The 21,947-nt window shown below is 39.7% G+C and overlaps 1 long non-coding RNA gene across 3 annotated transcripts in view; it reads right to left on the bottom strand.

Moving 5' to 3' along the window:
- LOC117359613 overlaps window positions 1-20,844 on the bottom strand; it is a 33,539-nt gene extending 12,695 nt beyond the window's left edge. The window contains exons 1-3 of one of the 3 annotated variants that reach the window (XR_004539292.1): window positions 20,702-20,844; window positions 2,776-2,872; window positions 1,259-1,632 (exon numbers count right to left, since the gene is read on the bottom strand). This is a non-coding gene — a long non-coding RNA (uncharacterized LOC117359613). Of the gene's footprint in view, window positions 1-1,258; window positions 1,633-2,775; window positions 2,873-20,701 lie in introns of those variants that run through there. The other 2 variants (XR_004539288.1, XR_004539283.1) reach the window with 2 other exon arrangements.
- Between the last annotated feature and the right edge of the window lie 1,103 nt (window positions 20,845-21,947).

Below are 21,947 nucleotides of genomic sequence, written 5' to 3'. Positions count from 1 at the left end.
TCCAAGGTAGGGAGAATGAGAGGGCACTCTCTAAAGTTATAAGGGAATAGATTCCGTACAAATGTAAGGAAGTTCTTCTTCACCCAGAGAGTGATGGAAAACTGGAACGCTCTTCCAGAGGCTGTTATAGGGGAAAACACTCTCCAGGGATTCAAGACAAAGTTAGACAAGTTCCTGCTAAACCGGAACGTACGCAGGTAAGGCTGGTCTCAGTTAGAGCACTGGTCTTTGACAAGGGGGCCGCCACAGGAGCACGATGGACCACTGGTCTGACCCAGCAGCGGCAATTCTTATGTTCTTATATTCAGCCACCACTCCTATGCTCTGGAATTCAATGCCCACAGAATTATGAGAAGAGACAATACTAGAACGCTTCAAAATAAAATTAAAAATGTTTCTATTCAAAGACGCCCTTTGATCTTTAAACTAAACTTTCTCAATATTTTAACTTACAGATGGGCCCCCCCTCCTACTGTGCTACCCTTCAATGGCTTTCTGTCCTGTTTGACATGTAATTTCCCCCCCCCATCCCTTCTGTAACAGTATTGACTGTATGTTATAGTTCATGTAACCCGATTTTACATTTTAAATATGTACACCACTAGAAGCTTGATAAGCGGAATATCAAATTTTTAATAAAACTTGAAACTTGATTTTCAACCATTCCTTTCTATTCATCATAATGATGGAACTGGATTCTGGAAGTTTTTCTTTTCATATTTCAGCACCTTTTGAGCATTGGGATCTGATGATGCCATTAGGTAAGCCTGGAGGCCTATGATAGTAGCCCGATAGGTATAATCTATGTCTGTGTTTCTGTATTAGGAATGTTGTAAATCTGCATAAATCTGACCCTCCAAGGCATAAACGTAGTCCTTGTCTGCTAAGAAATGTGTGGGAAAATCAAGAGTGCACTTTAAATGTAAATTCAGGGCTTTTATTTAAGCCAAGTGATGCTATTTTTTAAGTAAGACAAGCTGGCCAACTTTTATCCCGTCACCGTGTAGACATGGCTCCACCCACATGCATCTCACGGACCCTAACCAGCTCTTTGAGGTTGAGTGCCATGCAACCATGGGCTCACAAAAAGAGGAAAAAACAGGTCACGCACATCACACATTTACAGTCTTGAGCTTGGGCATAGGCTGGGGCTGGAGAAATCTGGTAGACCGAAGGATGTGCAAATCCTTGTTCTCAGTTGCAGAACTCAGCCTCCCCCACAATTTAGTTTTAAAGAAGCAGGCAGAGCCTAGTGAGTACTGAAACAAACTGGAACTCTTTATTTAACTTGATTGTAGATGTCAACTCAACTATATGCAATTTCCTTCAGTGTTGGCAAATCACCAGGTTCACAGGTTCATTTTCTTCTTTAATCAGAAGTCACATCCAGCTCAATTTAAAGGCACTCATTAAGCACTCTTACTCTCTCAGTCTCTGTCCCCTCCTGGGATTCCCCTTGCAATAAACAAAGTCCTAAATACTCTTCTGCTCTGAACCCCCTTGGGTTTCCGATTCCTCCTGTCCTCTTGCTTACTCCGCTGCAAACTCTATTAGGACTTTCTTCCATAGGTAATTCGGTTACTCAGGAGTCTCCCTCAGCCCTAGGGCTCTGGCAGGAGAAATAGGATAAAACTACAATATATAAGTCAGGCAATATCCTTTTAATACAAAAAGGGATATAATGAAAAATGACAAACTAATAATCCCTTATCTGAAGCTATGAAACTCAACATACATATGAGGTACTTCAATTATCCGATTATAACATATGCTGAGAGACCTGGAGCCCATCTGGGAATAAAATTCCCATTGAAGGATTCACCACTCAATCACATATGTGAAAAAAAGTTTTTTGTTTTTATCTTCTTTTCTTTTTTATGTAGTGAATTTAACTTTCATTACATAACATTACATTAATGGCTTCTATTCCGCCCGTACCTTGCAGTTCTGGGCGGATTACAAAAGAAATAGCTGGACATTTCCAGGAGAATTACAAGAAGATTGGAGAATTACAATTTAGGGATTAGGATACAAAAAAGATGACTGGGCTATTCCAGTAGATTTACAATATGGAGAGCTATACAATTAGGGGATAGTGCAATTCCAGTAGATTTACAGTTTAGGGAGCTGTACAATTAGGAGATAGTGCAATTCCCATAAATGTACTATTTGGGAAGCAGTTGACATGCTTGAGGTTTTGACGAGAAAGGAAATGGGGGGGGTTAGGGGGGAATTATACGGAGGGGAAGACCATGGTTAGAGTTAAGATATCTATGTTCAATCGTGAACATAAACATAACATAAAAATTAACTTCTATACCGCAGTACCGTTAAGTTCTATGCGGTTTACAAAAATAGAGTGGACATACAATTGAATAAAGGGGTCCTTTTATTAAGGTGCACTAACTGATTTAGCACGCGGTTAAATGGTAAGGCATCCATTATATCCTACGGGTTGTCTTAGCATTTTAGCATGCGCTAATCTTTAGCGCGCGCTAAATCGGTTAACACATCTTAATAAAAGGACCCCAAAATGCATCAATTACCTAAAAATCTAGTGAACAGGTATGTTTTCAACTGTTTCCTAAAATGTTGGTAAGAACTAGAGGTCAATATCGTAGATTTGAGATCCTTATCCAGGAAGCTGCTTAATAAGGAGAAGACATTGATGCTACTTTTTATATTGGCAAACCTTAACTGATGGAAATACAAATAAAGAATGTATATTTCGGGAATGTGGAGAATTAGCAAAAGTGAATGAAATAAAGCACTTACTTAGAGGGTCTCAAATGGTCCCGACACGGACCATGTTTCGCTTCCTTCCTCAGGGACCCCAATAAAATCTTTTTTATGTGCATGTTTAGTTGCAAGTCTGTAAACAAAGCAATCCATATGTGAGTATAATACCGTAAAAAGCATTTACAGCAAAATTGTATAACCATTTGAGGCTGTATTGGGGGGGTACCTGTCAATGAGCTGATTTCAAAGAAGATAAAACCAAAAACCTTCTTTACATATGCGATGATTGGATAGTGAGTCCTTCAATGGGATTTTATTCCCAGATGGGCTCCAGGTCTCTGTGCATGTGTTATAAAAGGATAGTTGAAATTCCTCACGTGTATGTTGAGAGTTTCATAGACTTCAGATAATGGATTATTAATTTACAAGGAGAAATAGGATAACCAGAAGCCAGGAACTCTCTCCTCTCTCCTCTTATTATAATCTCCCACAGGAGAAAGGGTCCTCCCACTCATCCTCCTACTCTGTCTTCACTACCCAATTCAACTTTAATAATAATAACTTTATTTTCTATACCGCCAATACCCAAAGGTTCTAGGCGGATCACAAAGTAAGAAGACTGAATTCAATGTTGAAACAAAGCACATAAGAAGCCACAGTACAATTATACCATTTAGAAAAGCTATAATGTACTATAATATAATCATCGATCAAGTAACAAATTTTTTAACAAATAAGTCTTAACTAATTTCCTGAAATGGAATACGATGCAGTCTTTCGAATCATATAAGCTCAGTGACCTTTTGAAAAAGCCACTTTCACTGTCTTTATGGCAGATGGTATTTTTTCAGGGGGGGGGATAACAATGGTGTGAGGAAAAAAAAAAAAATCTACAAAACTAGCTCAAGCTCATTTTTAACTATTTTATCAGATACTTTGAAGATTTTGCCTTGAGGATCAGAAATTTCACATAGACATGCCAAATGTAGGGTTACCATAATTGTGATGACAAAAAAAAGAGGACAAATGACCCTGCCCACACTCCAACCATTTTCTTGGTCCCCCTTCCCATCTTTTTAATGCTTCTCTCCTCTCTCTCTTTCTCTCCCTTCTTCCAACTGTCATTCCCCATGAATGCTTCTCTCTCTCTCTCCTGTGGGTGCTTCTCTCTCTCCTGTGGGTGCTTCTCACTAACCACCCTCTCCTGTGGGTGCTTCTTTCTTTCTCTCTCCTTCCAACCCCCAACCCCCCTCCCAAGGTTCCCCCTCTTTCTTTCCAACCTCCTTTCCTGTTGTTTCTGTCTCTCCCCTCCCATCCAGCACTACCCTACTATATGCTCTTTTCTCTAGCACTCTCTCCTTTCCATAATGCTTCTCCAGGCCTCCTTTCCTCCATGCTGTTTCTCCATTCCTCCCTCTCTCACTCCATACATGCTCTTTCTCAGCCCTCTACCTCCCCTTCCCTGTCTCTCCCCTCCATCCCCCCTGTTTCTCCAGCTCCCTTCATGCCATTTTTCCAGCCCCCCATTCCATTTCTCCCTCCCTCCCTCCCTTCATGCTGTTTCTCCAGCACCCTCCCCTCCCTCCTCCAACACTGCTTGCTAGTTCCAGATTCTCCTACCTACCTGCTCTATCTCCTCTCCCTCCAGGGTTCCCTTGGCCACCGTATACACCAGATCTTTTTAATTGCAAAATACAGGCATGCTATCCTAGAGGGATCTTAATTGCCCATGGGAGTTCCCATACACAGTCACCACTCGAGCTTGAGCTGTCATAAGAGACTCGTCCTCAGGCAGGGCTCTCTTAAAATCACCTGGGGATCCATCCTCACTCCATTCGGGCAGGCTGTCTAACTGGTCTGGGATATACTGTTACTATTCTCCTGACACTGAATCCTCGTCAACTGCAGCCTCCAAATTCAAAGGACCTCACAATTTTTCCTGCTGCCTCTGTCGGTAGGTTTTTGGCACCTTTGGTTCCTTTACATAGAAATCAGGGTCCTCCAGAGGAAAGATCATAGGGAAAGACTGTTCTTCACTTTTCTGGGGGCCCGCAGTTAACTGAGCCCAGACATCTCTAAACTTTGAGAAATCCCTGTCTAAGACAAGTGGGTAGGGAAGGCATGGCAAAACTGCTGCTTCCAGCTGGCCTTGCGCAACTGGAGTCTTATTGGACACCTGGATAGTAGGATACTGTCTGTAATCTCCATGCATACATGATAGCACCACAGACTGGTCATAGTTCACTTGCAGTCAGGTAACTGTTTCTATTTGTATGAGAGTATTAGCGCCATGTACGGATTCCCATTCAATTCCACTTCCATCAGGCAGTTCCTATTAGAGAATGACATGGTGGCCAAAACGGTGGCAAAAAAAAAAATGGTCGCCATGGGTACATGGACAAGGCCATTCACCGCCCCGTGGAGCAGTCACCAATCACGCAGTCCAGCAGCGGCTCCCTCCCTCCTTACTAACGATTGCCGCCATCCGATTGCCGCTGTCCATCCGGACATCTCCCTCCCTCCCTTCCCCTTACTTTCGTGGTGATTTCTACTCTTCTTTCTACATGCGGTCGGAGCCTTGAAGTCGCGTGTGGTTGCCGGAAAGTTCTCATCTGATGTCCAACTATCTGAATTCTGAGTACCCCTTTTAACTTTATAGTATAATAAATTCTTTCATCCAAGATAGAACGTTTCTGTTATCTCCAGATAACACAATTTAAACAATAGTATGTTATAATCCACTTTATCAAATGCAGCTGTAAGATTGAATTGTAACAATACTGGTCGCCGTACCTCAAGAAGGACATGGCAGTACTCGAGGGGGTCCAGAGGAGAGCAACTAAATTGATAAAAGGTATGGAAAACTATTCGTATGCTGACAGGTTGAAGATGCTGGGGCTCTTCTCCCTGGAAAAGCGGAGACTTAGAGGAGACATGATAGAAACCTTCAAAATCCTGAGGGGCATAGAGAAAGTGGACAGGGACAGATTTTTCAGACTGTGGGGAACCACTAACACCAAGGGGTCACTCGGAAAAATTGAGAGGGGACAGGTTTAGAACAAATGCTAGGAGGTTCTTTTTTACCCAGAGGGTGGTGGACACATGGAACGCGCTTCCGGAGGTTGTGATAGCCCAGAGCACATTGCAGGGTTTCAAGGAAGGTTTAGACAAGTTCCTAAAAGAAAAGGGGATTGAGGGTTACAGATAAAAAAAGAAGAGGTAGGTTACAGAAACGGACAGGAACCACATTACAGGTCATGGACCTGATGGGCCGCCGCGAGAGCGGACCGCTGGGCGCGATGGACCAATGGTCTGACCCAGTGGTGGCATGTTCTTATGTTCTTAAAATAGTTGACTTACTGTGCGCAAACAATCATTTTATTTCAGAAACTAATGCTAATAAAATGGACACTGTGGAATGATAAGGTCTGAGCCCAAATTGTAGAGTGTAGACAATCAAATCTTGTCAAATAGATAACAATTTGGCTATATAAGCTTCCGCTAGCTTAGCTACTAAAGATATACTTACAACTGGCCTATAGTTTGAAGGGAGATTTTTATCTAAAGGAAGATTTTTAATAAGAGATGTTAATACAACCCCTCCAAACAATGACGGTCAATGTTCAGTCTAAAACAAATAATTCAAAATCACTGTAAACCATGGACCTGCCATTAAATAAGCAGGGCATCTGTCTAGCATACTTTGGGATTTTTACATCTTTTTTAATGAAGAACTAGTTTTGCTAATTATCTCCTCCCCCCCCCCCTTTAATGAAGCCGCGTTAGCGTTTTTTATTGCATTTTCTAGCGGTTTTTATTGTGGTAAAAGTTCTGACGCTCATAGAATTCCTATGAGTGTCGGAACTTTTACCACTGCAGCCCGCAATAAAAAAACGCTAATGTGCTTCATAAAAGCGGGGGTATGATAGGAAAAAATGAAGACCAACGTCTATATCTGCTGGAATTAAATCAAAGGTAGGACCATTGGAATTTCAAGAGATTACCGGTAATAACTGTATCCATGTCTGGAGGAACTGAGTACCTTATTTTTTTTCTATTTTCTCTGGAAAATAGTGAGCTAATTCCCTAGCTGAAGGGGATAAACTCTGTGTATTATTAGATTCAATTGAAGCTGGTGTCAGGGAATGGAAAATCTTAAACAACTTCCTTTGATCTAAACAATTAGATTCAATTTGTGAGGAGTAATAGCTTCATTTGCAGATTGAATTGCTATTTTATAGTTCTTATATACAATGTTCCATTGCAATTTGGCCTCCTCATTATGGGACCTTCTCTAAATGTACTCTAATTTACGGCAAGATTTTTTCATCCCTATCAAATCATTATTGTACCAAGGTGCTGAATGTTTAGTAGATTTAGTTTTAACAGTCGAAGGAGCTAACTTCACAGTAGTAGAGGATAAAACATTGTGCTACATTTCCAAGAATCCTGGAGTATTATCAAAATCTATTTGAGCAATAACTGATTCCCAAAGTTTGAAATTCTATTCTGTGTCTGATGGTTGTAGAAATTGTAGTTATATAAGACAAATATATTGCAATTGATAGTGAATTCTGCAAGAAACAATAATCTGACCCAGAAATACATGTTTCCATGTTAAATCCCAGTTCTTAATTGGAAAGAGTACCCCCTATATGTTAATAGACAGTCCAAATAATTAATTTTCTCATGAGTACAGTGAATAGCAGATATTAGATAAGGAATGAGAATCCATTATTGAAAAAAAGTCTAAGGTATCATGATTAGAATCTGCAATAACAGCACATTCTGACAAAAAGAAATATCCAAAAAAGGTTGTCTCACTGCCTTCCAAGAACCAGGAGCTCTACAAATGAGCAGAAAACCAATAGAATCTGAGATAGTTATGTACCTCTGAGAATTTACAGAAGATCATCTCCAATCCATCCATACAAATGGAATCAACTAAAGAAACATTATATAGAAACAACTCCAATAAAAATATAGTATCATTATACAGTATAGGATCAAAAGATTAGTATATAATAATAACCATAAATCTTTTCCATCTGTACTGTATATTTGGGTCAGGTATAGGTATTGTGGCTCAGCAGTATATAATTAGAATTACATTAATAACGGTGTATTATCAGCAATTCAGTCATTCTGACATGGAAGAATAATATCCCTTAGGAAAGCATATACCTTTGATGGTTCATCAAAAGTGTATGCTTTATTTCAAATGCAGATGGAAGGCAAGCATTTGCTTTCATTTTTGCGCCATCTCTTTTGCAAAATCTAGGGCCTCTTTTACAAAGCCGCGCTAGCGGCTGCTGCGCGGCAACAGCCCCAAATCCCTTTAAATCTGTATGGGCTTCAGGGCCGTTACCACAGCAGCAGCCGCTAGCGCAGCTTTGTAAAAAGGGAGCTAGTGGAATAGTGATTCAGGAGCCAATTCTAACGTAGCTCTGATTTTGTTTTTTGCCAACTTTAAAATTTCCAACATTTGCTCGTATCACTGAATTTTGAGTAAAATGGTATGTGGTGGCCATGTTAGTCCACTTTCCAAGGTAATATAAAGAAATAAAACATAAAACAAGCAAAGGAAATAAGGTGATACCTTTTTTATTGGACTAACTCAGTGCATTTTGTGATGAAGCTTTCAAAGGTAACCCTTCTTCCCTCAGATCAGAAATACGTAAATGTTGACAAATATTCAGTAGTGTGTATATATATTATATATATATATATATATATATATATATATATATATATATATATATATATATATATATATATATATATATATATATATATAAATAAAACACAAAAAAGCTTTTCATGGGATAAAAAGAGGGAGGAGTGGATTGGTGGGCAGGAAAATTTTGAGAATGAAGTCTTAGGCCATTTCATATTTTGCGGCCTAATTGTGGGAACTCTATGCACACATTCCACTTCAAATTCACATTGAAACTGAAGTCTGAGTAGTATTAGGAATGAATTATTCTATAAATAAAGTAGGTGGCAAACCTTCTGCACCATCAGGTATTCCAATATACGAATACTATTTCATCTATTCCAATTGTTCACTTTCCTGCTTGCTTGTAATTACAGTATTTTCTATCCGTAGTGCATGCCGCCAATTCCCTTTCTTCCATCTTGACATGTGCTCAGAGTTTACAGATAACTTACAGTGAATTTTAATCTATTACAGTTTAAGAGCATAATATTTGAAGTGCTTCCCCGTATCACTAGAATTTTATTGGTTCCCAGTTCTGCCATAATTGGCTCCAAAAGATATTGTGATGCATGTGCCATTGCCATTTTTGAGCAGAGTCCTAGTACATCTTGTTTGGATTGTTTTTTGCTTAAGTAGAACATTCTTGTTTGCAGTTTTTACTGCTAGCCATCATCTGCAACTGATTAGGGTTAAGAAAGAGATTGTAGGTGTTAGATAATTAGTGAAATGAGTTGTTGTAGGCAGGGTGGAGGAGCACAGACCTTAGGCAGCCATCCTGTACAAAGCCAGGATCCACACCCCACTTTAATTATATATTTTTATTGAATGGACTTGTTTCTATGTGACATTGGCACTAGGTGGTCCTAACAAGCTGTTTACATTTTTTCCTTATATATACAGTAGTGTTTTTTCTTTTTTAATATAGAGGTTAGCACTAGAATGACCCTTTTAATTATAGATTCTTATTGTGGTGCTACTATACATATATTTATGGAACTGTTGATTTACATGCAGCTCTTTTCCAACAGTATACATTGGAGCCCTCTGTAGGCAGCCTTCGGAACAGTGATTCATATTAAAATAAACTTACAATCATGAGGTGATTTTTTTTAGCTTTATCCTTTCCATATTTTTCTTTTATTTCACTTGGTACTCCTTTTTGGTTCCATCTTTTGATTTTATTTTTCCTTTTGATATAATTTTATAAGAGCATATTAATTTGCCCCTGATGAAGGTATTATATATGCCCATACATATAGGCCAGATTCAGTAACTATGGTAGTACTCAAAGTTAGGGGACAGTGTGGCACAGTGGTTAAAGCTACAGCCTCAGCACTTAATCCCCCCATTGTCCAAGGTACATTAGATAGATTATGAGCCTGCTTGGACAGACAGGGAAAAATGCTTGAGTACCTGAATAAATTCATGTAAACTGTTCTGAGCTCCCCTAGGAGAATGGTATAGAAAACTGAATAAATAGTGTGAAAAGCTTCAGACTTTGATAACTAGAGCTGGTATTGTGACATCATAATGCCTCATTCCACCAATGCCTAAGAGCCAACCTCATCAGTGATGTCACAATGGCTTGACTGTCCTGTCACTTGTACTACATTTTGATTTCTAGAGTTGCACAGTGATTAAAGCTACAGCCTCAGCACCCTGAGGTTGTAGGTTCAAACCACGCTGCTCCTTGTAACCCTGGGCAAAGTTACTTAATTCCCCCATTGCTCCAAGTACATTAGATAGATTGTGAGCCCACTGGTACAAACAGAGAAAAATGCTTGAGAACCTCAATAAATTCATGTAAACCATTCTGACTGAGCTCCCTTTGGGAGAGCGGTATAGAAAATTGAATGAATAAATAAATAAGGTACTATTAAGATCTGCCCTAGTTCTATAAAGGTTATTTCATACTTAGAATAGCACTTAACATGGATTTCTGTACCCAACTTTAGGTATGAGAGCTTTGCCTGCTGAAATCTGGTATAAATCTAATACTCAACTGGTAGCAACTGAGCATTTAAATCCAAGTATTCTATAAACATCGCACCTATTAATTTCTGGGAATGTCTTTGAGCAGGCCATGCTTCTCCCATAGCCACACCCCATTTTTAGTTTCCTGCTATGAAATTTAGGACCACGTGTTATAGAACAGAGCCTAAGGCATATGTACACATACCTCCTAATAACTGCCAATTAAGTGCCAACTGATTGCTGGTGCCTAATTGAATAATTTGTTTATGCATACATCTAGGATCTGCATTCAAATTTGGGCATCCAATTATAGGCAACCTATATAAAGTAGAATCCAGGAGATTAGATGTAATTTTTAACATCAGAACAACTGACATTGTGATCTACATACAAAGGTGTGTTTTTTTTAAAATAAAAGTTGCATTTTATCTACAGCTACTGGTTACTACTGTTCTGCTCTTTTCTCCGCACTCAGTCTTTGCTGCAGCCACTCATTGCCTCTCTTTTCCTTATGAAATACACACATTTTTTGAAAAATGTGCAGTACTTTGCAGCTCCATTTGTGCTCCATTCAAACTTCTCCCTTGACCATTATACTGGTCCACAGCCCTGACGCAGCCTGAGGGCTAAACAGACAGCTAGCTTAACATTGGCGAAGGGACTAGCAGAGACAGCAGGAAAGATTATTTTCAACAAACCCTGCCCGGGATCTAAAAGTTAAGTCCCTGTTTTAAGAACTATAAGTATTTTTGATTAACAACAGGGCAGGAGGGGAGCATGAGCCAGTGAGGTTAATTCCCTTTTTAGTGTGATTGTAAAACACATACAACACACAGGGATCCGAAGCTCAGCCCCTTTGATAGTAACTAAAAAGGATTTAAGTTCAGGAGCTATTCATAGTGGATTTACACCTCTGGATAACTTGAACTAAGAAAATTGAAATGACATTTGAGAAGGGTATTTTTTGAAATGAAAAGTAAAATAATTTTACTAAGGCCCTTATCTGTTGGTAAAACAAAATTTATTCATGAAGCAAAGTTGCTTGCCTGTAGCAGGTGTTCTTCGAAAACAGTAGGCTGAATATTCTCACATCTGGGTGACATCATTAATGAAGCCTGGCACTGTGCTTAGCTAAATTAATATATATAGTAATTTCTACTTTTTCTGGCCAAAACTGCCAGTGATCTAGCACCATGAAAATTAAAAGTTTCAAATTAAATTTTAACCCAATAAATTTGGAGGATTCCCCTCCCCCCCCCACATTTTTAATGAACCTTCTGTCATTTACTTGGATGTGATCCGCTGTTAAGCAAATTAAGCAAAAACAAAATCCAGTAAGAACTGCAAGGGGAAATGGAAAGTACATTTTTTCTTAAAAGTTTATTGAATAATAACTTTCTTTTAACTTTTATTGAGTAATTTGTGTTAAATTTAGGTTGAGTATTGATCCAGGCTGATCTTGCACAATCTTTAATATTTCGCTCTCTCTCATTAGTGAGAAGTCTGAGTCTGCATTTCATCCACCGGCTTTTTGAAGTTGGGTGAATATCGCAAGAGGGCCAGTCTTAGGGAATCCTGGAGATGTTCATTTGTCGTGTTGGAACGTTGTGTACTCTCTGTCATTTTCAGAAGGGAAAACGCAAATTCACACAAATAAGTTGAACCGAAACAGGAGTGTACTGCATCTTCTCAAGTTGGGAGATTTGTCTCCAGGCACTAGCTTCCAAAACGATTCTTGCTCAGCACAGGTCTTGAAAAAATGTCATTTTTAAGGGTTAATATTTAATTTTCAAGAGATGGCTTGTTCAATAAGTAATTTTTACTGATAGCAGCTTCAGCTTCTTTAATGTCCACATTTACTGTGAATGGGTATGACAAGTACTCCACATCTGTTCCAATTTTTGGGAAGCCACAGAATCTATTTTTGAATTCCTGGATAACAGAACAGATTTCCGTCACATCATTCTGAAAAACAAAATTTGGATATTGTCCCAGATGGTCTTGCATATTAGGAAAATGATCAAAAGTGTTGTTTGCAAGGTCAGTCATCATTAGCTCAAGTTGCTCTTGTAGGAGCGTGTGGTGCAGTGGTTAGAGCCACAGCCACAGCACCCTGAGGTTGTGGGTTCAAATCTCACACTGCTCCTTGTGACCCTGGGCAAGTCACTTAATCTCCCATTGCCCCAGGTACATTAGATAGAGTGTGAGCCTGCCAGAACAGATAGGGAAAAACACTTGAGTACCTGAATGTACACCACTTAGGTTATAAGTGGTATATAAATGTTATAAATAAATCTCACCAATGCATTTGTTTTTACCTTGTAGTTCAAGGTTTATATCACTTAATTTGCCTGTAAAGTCAGCGAGAAAAGCCAGATTATATAACCACTCTATCTTCCAACTCTGCTTGGTCATCTCCCCTCTCCTCCAAAAAACTTTTTATTTCATTCAGCAAATCACAAAATCTTTGCAGAAATTTGTGCCTACTTAGCCACCTTATATCTGTGTGCAAAATTATTTCTGTTGCCCCTAAATCAAGAGTAAGATTGAAAAGCCATCTTTGAATTGATCTTCCACGAACTGAATTTACAATTTTGAAAGTGATGTCCGTGACAGTCTTTGAATTGAGTCTCTTGCTTGCCAAAACTTGCTGGTGAATGATGCAATGGTAAGAATGGAAATCTGAAAGTTGTCTTGCTGTCTACAGAGGGCTATGAAACCCTTAACCTCACCTGTCATTGCTCTTGCTCCATCAGTAGTGATGGAAACAAGTCTATGCAATGGAAGATTACACTTTGTCACAAAAGAATGGAAAGAACTGAATATTTCCTGACCGGTAGTTCTTCCTTTTAAAGAAATCATTCAAAGTAGTTCATCTTTAACACTGAAATCTTCAAAAACCATCCGGATAAAGACTAATAACTGGACTATGTCTCTTATGTCTAGATTCATCCAGTTGGAATGAGAAAGCAACACAATTTGAAGTATCCTCCAACAATTGTTCAGTTGTGTCTCCACACATCTTTCCTATTCACCGCATGACGGTGTTTCTTGACAATTGTACATCTTGAATAGCTGCTATGATCTCTTTCTTATTTTTTAAATCCTTCAAAAATATTGTCAGCTGCTTTAAGAAAACAGTCTTTTACAAGTTCCCCTTCAATGAAAGGTGTGCATTTCTTTGCGATCAAGTTGCTGACCTTGAAGGATGCTATGGTTGCATTAATCGAATATGACCTTGGCATTCATCATGAAAGTGGTAAATTTTTGCTCTTTTTTGGAACACTCATCTTCATTATACTGGGTGTGGCTGGGGTGTAAGAAGGCCAATTCTGCTAAGTTAGTATAAACACAGGCTGAATTTGGTCCAAAACTGTCAGCAGGAACTGAAGAGCTTTGGATGATATGCAATACCAAGGACTGGAGATGCCAAAACCACACATGCAGTTCTAAAAGTAAAAATAAGAATTCCATCATACTGGCACCAAACAATCATCAAAAAAAACCCCAAACACCTGCCAAGCAAACCAGATAAAATCAAATACTGACACACAAAGTTCAAATACCACCACATGCCATTTAATAAATTCTGCACACAGTGTAGAATTAATGCAAGGCAAGGCAAAATAAAATTGCAGTGTAGAATAAATGCAAAGGATAGGCAAAATAAAATTGCAGAGACAAGCAAAAGTCACAATGACAATTTTTGAACCAATTCGAAGGCAAGGCATAGGCAAGTTAGAACAAAAAATTGGAAAAAGCCCGCCAAATTCATCAAATTCTTGACCACTTTGATGTTGTACTACCCGAAAAACGTGTGTAATGAAAGTGAACTATATAAAGCGACCAACGACCAGCACACAACACAACTAATACGGTAAGTGTATTCAGGTAAAACCTGGGCAAAATGGATATCACCTGGTATAACACACTTCTAAGGGGTGTTGGGGCGGGGGCAGGAATGGGTGATTCTGAGAGGCAGGAGACCAGGTATGACACCAGGCCTGTGGTGTATTGTCGCAGGGCACAGACAGTGGCTTCCTGGGGTACCCACAAACGATTGGCACGAAAACAACAAGCACCCCCAATACACCTGCAGGCAAGATTCCTGCAGGCAGGGAAAAAAGCCAACAGTGGCGGCAAGCCCTCAGCAGACAACCTGCTGGCACGAGTTCTCTCCTAGCAATGTGGCGAGCTGCTGGAGAGATGGAACCAAGTGGGACATGCCTGCTTTAAATAATGGAAAAAGGATGTGAATGAAGAAAATAAGTAGAAGCACAAGCACTGGCAAGTTAGATGCAAAGCATTGATAAAGACAGCTAAGAAAGAATATGAAGAGACTTGCAAAAGGGACAAAAACTCATAGCAATTTTTTTAGGTACAGCAGAAGCAGAAAACCTGTGAGGGAATCTGAGGGACCATTGGATGATCAAAGAGCAAAAGGGGTGCTCAGGAAGAATAAGGCCATAGCGGAAAGACTGGATGCAATTTTATAAGTTGCGGGGTAGAGGGGGGGTTGCAAGTCTATTGGATGTGCATCCAAGTTCACATGAATTATTCATTTTGGTGGGGTTGGGTGGGATATAGGTGTTTTGGGGTTATGGATTGGTATAGGGGGTTATTTAATGGAATTCTTTTTTTCTTTTTATAATTCCTTCTTTATTATTTTAAACTTTTTGACAAAACATATTAGTCAAAGAAAGAAACAATACAAGACCAGTTTTAACATTTTCCAAGAAGTATCACAAATACACAGGAAAAACTAGTATCAGGAAAAATCCTTTCAAGAATTCAAATATTGAAATATAAACCAAGAAATCAAGTATACTAGGTTGTATAATTAGTCCTCAATATAAGAGACCAAAGCTGCAAATTTAACTGAAATATTTACTTATTATACATAAAGGAAAATAAAGATGTGGCTGGGTGGGCTCTTAAACTTTACTTCATTGAGCTAATAGTGAAACAGGAGTTTTCATGAAATTACTACACTTTGCTCTTTGGCAGAAATAAACTTTGACAACTGTTGAGGTTCAAAAAAGACATATCTATTCCCTTTATAGACCATCACACATTTACAGGGGTATCTTTGAACGAACGTAGCTCCCAATTGAAGAACCTGGGGTCTTAAAATAAGAAACTGTTTTCTTCTGTTTTGGGTAGGTCGTGACACATATGGAAACATTCTCACTATTTTTGACATAAATGGAATATCTTTATATTTAAAAAAACAGCTTAAGCATCCATTCCCTGTCAGAGTCAATAGCAAATTGTACAAGCAGCTTTGCAGTTGCCGGTGCCTCATTATCTGATTTCTCTAGGAAATTTGTTAAATCCAAACTATCAGCAGATAAATTCTGCTGGTTTGGATTTTTGGCCTTATCTCTGCTTGGTATGTAATAAATTTTTGAGAGAGGTGGATATGAGGACTCGGGAACTTTCAAAACTTCAGACAAATATTTCTTAAATGTATCACATACTGGTATAAGTGGTAGCTTTGGAAAGTTTATAATCCGAAGATTACATCTCCTGGTCATGTTCTCCAATAATTCTAGTTTGAAATTAAGATTCCCCCTATCCTTAACCCAAGTTAAGGGCTAGGATTCCACAGATTTTACTCTAGTCTCATGGTTAATAGGCAATATTCTGCTATTTTTGGTACAGTTAAAGCTGACCCTTTGGGTAGATGAATTCATGTTGAAATGACTTCAGGAAAACATACCCTGGCATTACTTAATGTTTATGCCCCTAATTCAAATCAGGCTGATTTCTTTATAAAACTCCAAAAGTTAATTCTGTCACTGGCTACAAATAAATTAATTGTAGCTGGTGATTTTAATGCTGTCATGGATCAAATATTAGGCAAACAGCCTAGTAAGCAAATAAAGTTGCTAGGTCTTGATAACATGGTGCACTCATGTGGATTAAGAGATATATGAAGGCTTTTTCACTATAATGTTTGGGAATTTTCTTTTTGTTCTCAAGGGCATAAATCATTTTCCAGAATCAGTTATATTTTTGTCTCTCATACTCTAATTCAACAGGTTACAAAGGCCAACATAGACCTGATTCTTTTGACGGATCATGCTGGCATTTGGATTGAATATCAGTTTAATGAACAAGATTTTACTAGACCTGTTTGGAGATTCATTAATGCATTGCTTGTGGATTCAAACTTTCTAGAGGACATTCAAATAAAAATGAATATTTTCAATTCAACACCTCAGATGACACTAAACTTTTCAAAATTGTTAAAACACATGCGGATTGTGAAAAAAAATGCAGGTGGACCTTAGGAAATTAGAATACTGGGCGTCCAAACGGCAGATGAAATTTAATGTGGACAAATGCAAAGTGATGCACATTGGGAAGAATAACCTGAATCACAATTACCGGATGCTAGGGTTCACCTTCCGGATTAGTGCTCAAGAAAAGGATCTGGGTATCATTGTAGACAATACGATCAAACCTTCCGCCCAATGTGCGGTGGTGGCAAAAAAAGCAAACAGGATGCTAGGAATTATTTAAAAAAAGGGATGGTTAACAGACTAAGAATGTAATAATGCCCCTGTATCACTCCATGGTGTGACCTCATCTTGAGTACTGCGTTCAATTCTGGTCTCCTTATCTCAAGAAAGATAAAGTAGCACTAGAAAAGCTTCAAAGAAGATTGCCCAAGATGGTAAAGGGGATGAACTCCTCTTGTATGAGGAAAGACTAAAATGGTTAGGGCTCTTCAGCTTGGAAAAGAGATGGTTGAGGGGAGATATGAAGTCTACAAAATCCTGAGTAGAGTAGAACGGGATCAATTTTTCACTGTCAAAAATTACAGAGACTAGGGGACACTCGATGAAGTTACAGGGACATACTTTTTAAACCAATAGGAGGAAATTTCTTTTCACTCAGAGAATAGTTAAGCTCTGGAACGTGTTGCCAGAGGATGTGGTAAGAGCAGATAGAGTAGCTGGTTTTAGGAAAGGTTTGGACAAGTTCTTGGAGGAAAAGTCCATAGTCTATTATTGAGAATGACATGGGGAAGCCACTGCTTACCCATTAAGCATAATAATAAGTAGGAGACTGACTATACTGATACTATATACCAGTGGGAAGAGAGCAAATGACTCCTAAAAACGCTCAGAGAAGTGAAACTCTGAAGGGGAGGTGGATACCTTCCCTTGGGACAAGAGTTTGCCGTCCAGTCATTGCATTTTACTTTACACAACTTCACTTTCTAGCCACTGGTAAAATTGTGAACAGTTTAAATGTTTTGTAAATTGACAAAAAATGTTCAAAAATATTATACAAAAAGACTCTTGCTCATTGGAAACTGTACACTTATCTGTGCAAGCTTTTTAAAGATTGTGGTTGTACAGGCTCTTAGGGGTCTCAACGCGGCCCCGTTTCGAATATTCTGCTTCAGGAGACCCGATGCTACACACTGTGACACCTCTGTTGTAACCACATTATTCCAAGAGATGATCTAAAATTACAAAAAATTTTATCATAAATACCACACACACTGCTAAAATTTCAAATATAATGCAGTGTGGGGAAATTTTTACTGCCTCTAGATAAGTGTACAGTTTCCAATGAGCAAGAGTCTTTTTGTATAATATTTTTGAACATTTTTTGTCAATTTACAAAACATTTAAACTGTTCACAATTTTACCAGTGGCTAGAAAGTGAAGTTCTGTAAAGTAAAATGCAATGACTGGACGGCAAACTCTTGTCCCAAGGGAAGGTATCCACCTCCCCTTCAGAGTTTCACTTCTCTGAGCGTTTTTAGGAGTCATTTGCTCTCTTCCCACTGGTATATAGTATCAGTATAGTCAGTCTCCTACTTATTATTTCATCTAATTTACTGACTAGTATTCACATGAGTCCCTGTACGTTTTTCTAACGAAGTTGTACCCATTAAGCATAGCATGCAGGATTGCTACTCCTTGGGTTTTGGCCAGGTACTAGTGACCTGAATTGGCCACCGTGAAAACGGACTATTAGGCTTGATGGACCATTGGTCTGACTCAAAAAGCTAATCTTATGTTCTTAAAATCTGTGTTTTACCCTTTGCTCCCTCAGTCACCAGAAGCAACAGTGACACCTATGTTGCCTGAGATCAGACAGTACTGGTGTGTTAATGCTGCCTCCTCTCCCCACCCCCTGGTGACCAAGACACAGAAGGAAAGCTGCTCAAGGCAAACCAGCCAGCAAATGAAAATTACTTAGAAAACCCTGCATGTTGCCTCTGTTTTTTCTGCTGCTCCTTCTGCAGCCAGTTTCTCAGTGCCTCTTCCCTCCGTTTCTTTTCTTTTTCCTTCTATAATTGTTATTTCATTTCCTGCCATTTTAGCCACAGCAGGGGTGGCTCTTTTTGCTCTGGCACCTTGCTCTTTCTCAAATTTTTCCTGAGTCTTCATGGGAGGTCTGTGGCTCAGCTCCTGTTCTTCCTCTTCCTCCACCAATGGAGGCAGGAACAGTTGCTGCTTGGCTTTATGTCTCCTTTTTATTTCCTCCACTATCTGAGGCCTGGACGCACATTGTCTTTTTGACGCATCCATCATCTGGAACTTCTCCTCTGCTATTTGTCTCTCCTTCTCCTCTTCCTCCATCTGCCTTCTCCTCTTCCTCTATGTGCTCACAATTAATGGTGACAACGTGTTTCTGCTTTCTAGAAGTTTCCTAAGTACGCGTTCGTAATCCTCTTCTGTTTTGCTGTTTAAGAGAATGTACACTATGTTGCTTAAAAATGTCCCACAAAAGGTCCTCCACATCAGCTTGTCCTGCAAAGGTCTTCCACATCACATCCATGTCAGTGTATCCCCCATCTTCCACCTCTCTTTCTTCTTTTCAATCTCTCTTCCATCTCTAAATACCTGTGAACACCACTAACACCTTCACAATCCAATCACCTAAACACCTCTATCAAGCATGAAGGTGCAGCCATCAAGGCTTTCTATGTTGCTTAAAAATGTCCCACAAAGGTCTTCCACATCACATCCATGTCAGTCTATCCCTCATCTTCCACCTCTCTTCCTTCTTTTTCAATCTCTTTTCCATCTTTAAATACCTCTAAACACCTTTACAATCCAATCGCCTAAACACCCTCAAGCTTGAAGTTGCAGCCTTAAAAATGTCCTGCAAAGATCTTCCACATCAGCCCCCTTTTGGCATCCTGAAGAACCAGAGATTGAGGGCCGCCACACAAAGGATGGCAGAGAGAGAGAGAAACAAAAACGTGGAGGAGGGTGTGGCCACCAGGCCTTGCCTAGGCTGATAGCGTCCGGAGTGACCCACAGACAAACTGCTCTGGCGTGCTGCTCAATAAGGAAACAGTTCCCAAAAGCAAATTATCAAACAGAAAGTCCAAAAGAAAACTAGGCAATTAGTGATAAACCCAATGTGGTACATTCAACCCTTGTCAGCATATTGTTCAGGGTTCTTTATTCCTCCATGGTTCAAAAACAGAATGGCAAACAAGAAACAAAAAGGAAAAACACAAGGCAAAAATCCTGGACAGCAAATCAGGATATACAAAAGTCCCTGTGCCTCAGCAGTTTCAGCACAGCCTTCTGAAACTAGGCCTTACCTGAGCCTGGGCCTTATTCTGACCCTAGAACTGGGCCTTTCTCAAAAGAGAGAGTTAAGTTCAACTATTACAGTGCATTAATCCTCACTGCCTTACTTTCACAAAACATAATTGCGAAAGGAAAATGTTCAGGAGGCCCTCAGCTCTCTGTTCCTGAGCTGGTGAAGGAGAACTGCCAAGTTTGTCATCAAACTTCACCTAACATTCAAATATTCCCACCCAAGATCTTGACAAACTTCTCCCACAATAGTACAGTTCTCAGTTCGTGGGCTTTACTGCACTTAAACAAAAACAATGTAGTTCAAACAAAAAACAAAACCTTTCTCCAACAAACAGAAAACATCAGCCATAGTCCTATTATGCAATCACACAGCTAAAGAGCCTGCCCCCGCCTGGGGGCCTTGCCTTGGGGCCTCAACAAAAGCTGTGAGCCCCTGGTAAGCAAAAGAAAAGAAAAACTCTTGCAAAATAAGTTACAGGCTGTAGCACAAGTCCCAATAATTGTTCATCCAAAAATAATCCAAAAGAAACATTCAAAACAGTTCAGTGGATAGCTCTAGAAACTGTTCACAGAAAAAAAAAAACCAACACAGCTTTGCAGTTAGTGAGCCTGTCAGGCAATACCATTTCCCTAGCTTCTTGTTTTGGAAATACCTAGTCTAAGAACCCTCCATTTCTTTTACCTGAGATAAGGCCTCAGCTTTCTGGTCTGGCGCTAAATTATCCACTTCCATGGGCCTCAGAGTTGCTCTGGTCTGGCTGGCTGCTGAGCCACTGGAGAGAAGACCCTTTCCCATCCTTGGTCTCTCTAACTCTGGAGAGGAAAGCTGCTCTGGCTTTTCAAGTGTGTGAGAGCCACGCCCTTGCTCTCAGTGTACTTGTACTGCTCTGAGGGCTCATCTTGGGCATCCACCTGTAGATGTTTGGGTAAAATGCACGGTTTTCTTCACAAGGCGGTATTTTGCCTAAAAACCTAATACTCACAAAGTTTTGGAGACAAATCTTGCAGAGCTGGGCTGTGTTTCCTTCTCCTCAACTTCTGAATGATCAGAAAGGAACTCCTCTCAGTGAAAATTCTCCCTAGTGTACTCAGGGAACCTAGGCTGCTGGGCTCTGCGGGGCTTGTGCACAACTTTCCAAGCCCTGTTTCTGCCTCTGACTAGTCACAAGGGGTAAACCACCAAACAGCCTAGCTAAACTAAACAAGAGTACACTTCAGAGCCAGAGGAGGTAGGCACATAATGGGCATAACACTCAACTAGCAAATACAGGTATAAGACAACAAAAAAAAAAAAGAATATCACATTGCGAATGCAGATTCATAGTACAGGAAATTACAGTGCAAACGCAGATTCACATTACATAACAGGAATATAACTCAGAACTTTGATTTATCATATGCAGCCTCAACAGAGTGAGGGAACACAAACTCCTGGTCCAAGGAGGGTACGAGCTGAAAACCACGAGTAGAAAGAAACTGAGATGTCATTTGTTCAGTAGTACTCTGCAAAACCTTAAAACAGCAAGGGAGGAAACAGGGTACCAGGAAAAATATCAAACGAATCACAGCCACAAAAAGGAGCAGAGGTTGTAAAGCCCTAATGCTAGGGAACCAAGAATCTAACCACCCAGACACCGCCGTCCGCCTTATATTTGGCCTAAACCCATATTTGGCACCCATCCAGAACACCGCCATACCGCCTTATATTTGGCCTAAACAAATGGGAAACACATCACCCCTTCTACCACAAACTGCACTGGTTATCATTTCAATCCAGAGTCCTATTCAAGTTTGCATGCCTATGCTACAAAACCGTATTTGGTATATCCCCAAGCTACCTCAACCCTCACTTCAACCTAAACTACAACAACAAGAACTCCCGCAGAATCCATCTGTTCGCCTTCTCCTCCCTTAAACTATGTCATTTC

The sequence above is a fragment of the Geotrypetes seraphini genome, chromosome 1, assembly GCF_902459505.1.
Source record: "Geotrypetes seraphini chromosome 1, aGeoSer1.1, whole genome shotgun sequence".
Taxonomy (NCBI): Eukaryota; Metazoa; Chordata; class Amphibia; order Gymnophiona; family Dermophiidae; genus Geotrypetes; species Geotrypetes seraphini.
This window is presented reverse-complemented; position numbering and strand designations above follow the sequence as displayed.